This window comes from Carya illinoinensis, chromosome 4, assembly GCF_018687715.1.
Source record: "Carya illinoinensis cultivar Pawnee chromosome 4, C.illinoinensisPawnee_v1, whole genome shotgun sequence".
Classification (NCBI taxonomy): Eukaryota; Viridiplantae; Streptophyta; class Magnoliopsida; order Fagales; family Juglandaceae; genus Carya; species Carya illinoinensis.
In genome coordinates this window covers 37,968,914-37,972,613 of record NC_056755.1, presented here as the reverse complement: position 1 = coordinate 37,972,613, position 3,700 = coordinate 37,968,914, and the positions used below count along the sequence as shown (strand labels likewise).

Genomic DNA, 3,700 nt, shown 5'->3' with positions numbered 1-3,700 from the left:
TAAAAATAACAGATCAAAATGTAAACAAACATAGATGAATTGAGATGTAGAAAAGGAATCTGAAGTACCTGTTGCTGTTGCAGGGGAACAACAACTCCTGTGGCCATCTCTTGTTGTTTCCATTGAGAGTTCTAGCAACGAATGCCTCTAAAACTCCAGAACAGCGACGAAAACATTTGGAGACAACTGTTGCGCGCCTCTCGTCCTTTAGCATCTGCAGTGAGTCGTCTCCAGCTCGTCGAACCTCAATACCACAATCTCTCTCTCTCTCTCTCTCTCTCTCTCTGAGTTGTTGTTTCTTTCTCTCTACAGGCACATAGTTTTGCAATTATGGAGGAGCATTGTAAAAAATAAAAGAAAAAAAATACGAAATGAAGAAGATGTGAAGATTCCAACCCCTATGTATCCTTCATTTGAATATTGTAGCCTCAACGGGTTTTTAAATCTTGAAATTACTAGCCGTTACTAGTTTTAAAGTGAATATGAAATACAACGGCCAAAATAATATCCTTCTCTACGGTTACTAATTTTATGATCTAGGAATTCCTAGCCGTTACTTGTTTAGTCAATTTACTTTATTTTATAAAGAATATGATTAGGACTCAGGTGTAACTTTTGTTTGTGGGGGGAGTTTCTGACCGTTGGATGGATATCAAATCGAAATGACTGGGCTGTATATATATATATATATATCCTTTTATGCAATTTTTATTTAAACCTTTTTCACATAGTTGTATATAAGGTTAGTTTCTACTTGTGAAATTATGAGATACAATGCAAGTATGAATATAAGATGGTTCCCATTTTTTAAAAGTTTGGTATGCTTGTTAATTTATTTCTTATTTGGGTGTGCACAGATGGGAAGCCAAATCTCTTTTTCATTTGGAAGGAAAGCTACAATTGGAGAATTCTATTGTATGTAAAACAATGTTAAACTTCATCTAAAGGATATAATTAGACCATGAGTATAATTAGCTTACTATGATTATAATTTGCTTCACTGAAAGGATACATTCAGTTTTTCAAAATTTAAGAACTAGAAATATTTGAGTAGGATGATAATATCATGTGTTGTGCTGATTCTTCACTTACTGATTATACTCGTTACTGCAGCTGTTGTATTACTATCTCTTCAGCATCTCTACAATGACTCATTAGACTTGGAAACTACTGGAGGTGAATTTCATGGCTTGGGGATGGCAGTGATAAAGAAATCAAAGGATAAGTGGAAGAAGCTTTCATATGTAGATTTGGAGAGAGAAGATGAGTGTGGGATCTGTTTGGAGCCATGCACCAAAATAGTTTTGCCAAACTGCTGTCATGCCATGTGAATCAATTGCTACCATGACTAGTATTCCCCCATCTCATTTTCCTCCTTTGTTTGCCATTATATTTCACAATCAATTTGTAATGATGGTGAGTAGCTGTGATTCTTAAGTTAGAGTCTTTCTTTGCTTTTGTAATTCAAAGGAACGCAAGCTCAGAATCTTGCCCATTTTGCCAAGGAGCTTTAAAGAGAGTGAATTCGGCATACATATGGGAATTACCATGGAAATCCGGGGAGTTTTGGGGGAGGGGGAGTGATAAGAGATGATGTTGGTACTGTGCAGGGAGCTTTCTCAGTTCATTTTGGTCAGGGTAATAATATTGGAGCTGAGTTAAGGGCTATCACAAAGGGGATTGTTTTGTGTAAAGGGCTAATTCTTTTTAATGTGATTATTGAAAGTGACTCTAAGGTGGTAGTGGATTGGCTTCGTGTGGGAAGGTGTACTTTATGGTATTTATGGGACTATTGGGATAATTTACTTACTGCTCTCGAAGGGATTCATTTTATGGTAGTGCATCAATTTCAGGAAGGTAATCAAGCAACGGATTTTCCAGCACGGCAAGGCTAGTTGGGACAAAATTTTACTTACGAAGGACATCAGAATTTGTCATGGATTTTGAGAGGTATTCTTCATCTTGATAAATTGGGATTTCCTAGCCTCAGGATTTAATTTGTTGGGCTTTCGCTATATTGGTTTTGGTTTAAAAAAGTAGACATGTTTAGGTTGGTTTTTATTGCTTTATTTATTTAGTTTATTGTATATATTGTTTTTATTTTACTGGTATTTGATGCCTGTCATGGTTTTTTTTTTAATTTTTGTAAATTCCAAGTGTAATGCTTGTTTCCGTGGTATTCCTATCTAAGTTTTAAATACCGTACTGGTCAAATTTATCAAGCAACAATTAAAAATTTTTGTTTTCCTAATAAAAGCATGACCATTAAGCTTGTAACGCCCTTGGTCCCAAATGGGTCGGAGAGTTACAACTGGTGAATTAAACTCACATTTCAACAATATATATTATAGACTCCAAATTCTCAATGACATAAAAAAAATTATTGTTTCAAACCAACTACCTCAATATAATCAACCTCCCAAAATACCAAGTCATTAGATCATGACAAAATTACTGAATAAAATTCTCCAATAATCATAGAAATCCCTTATGCTTAATCGACAATGATTATATCATCTCACTCATGCTCTCTATTCTTGATCCTCAACTGAAATACTCAAATTATCTAAAAAATATTGTGGAGATAAGGGGTGAGCTATCAACAACTTAGTAAGCAAACAGCATATAATAGTATGTAAATATAAGCATTTGCAGAGTTCAAAATGCAGAACAAAACATTTACTTCCAGAATTCAAAATCAAAATATGTTATTAAAATATCAGAGCGAAACTTTCAGAAATATCCTTGTTCAAAAGTCCTTAACATATCATAATCTGAGACATCATATTCATATCATATTAGAGCATCACATCAGAATATAAGTTATGTTTAACCCCCATGGTAAGGTTGTATACTACCATTATACTCGTGGCAAGGTCGTATACGACTATTATACTCGTGATAAGATCGTATATCACTAATATATCCGTGGCAGGGCTATATACCACTATTATACCTTTGTCAAGGCCAAAACGGAGGAAATTAGAAACTGAATCAAAACTATAACAGAATCAGAAAGTCATGCCAAAAGTTTTCAGATGTCACATCATATCAAAACAAAGTACTGAACAGATTCAAATCATTTTACATATTCAAAAACATATTCAGAACATTTTTACATTACCTGCACAAATTTCCAAATTTCATATTTGTTCTTTTTGCTCAGTTCAGAAACATAATGCCAAAAATTTGGTCATGTCTACACCAGTCATGACAAAAATATTTTTATCTTTCATACAGATTTCATGAGTAATGCTAAATAAATAACTGAGGTTGTTTCAAATTTCTTTTCATAACAAAACATGCACATATTTTCCTATAAAAAAAAAAACATGTACATTTTTCAAAATTAATTTCAGTTCATTTATTTTATGTAAAGTCTAGTATAGGAACTCCGCTTACATAAATGTTTTAATTTCTTTGGATTTTTTTACAGCAATGCCAAGGAAATATCAATCATCACCTATTAAATAATTACGTAAATTGCGTAAATTTTCAATTGAACACACATTTTGTAATTAAAACCTGAAATATAAAATTTATATTTTCCTTAATGTTTGAAAATGCTCGAAATCCTAAAATATCGACTCTCCCCAAAATACTTTGATATTCACATAATTTCTCCAAACAAATACACTGTTAAGTCTATAGATCATATTACTCCATAAATTGGTTTTATAATATTGTCTATGCAAACACA

General features: G+C 32.9%; 1 long non-coding RNA gene across 1 annotated transcript; it reads left to right on the top strand.

Annotated features, from left to right (window-relative positions):
• The first annotated feature begins 736 nt into the window (after positions 1 to 736).
• Positions 737 to 2,140, top strand: LOC122307949. Its single transcript, XR_006241866.1, has 2 exons — positions 737 to 915; positions 1,114 to 2,140. It is a non-coding gene; the product is annotated as an uncharacterized LOC122307949 (long non-coding RNA).
• Positions 2,141 to 3,700: the final 1,560 nt, after the last annotated feature.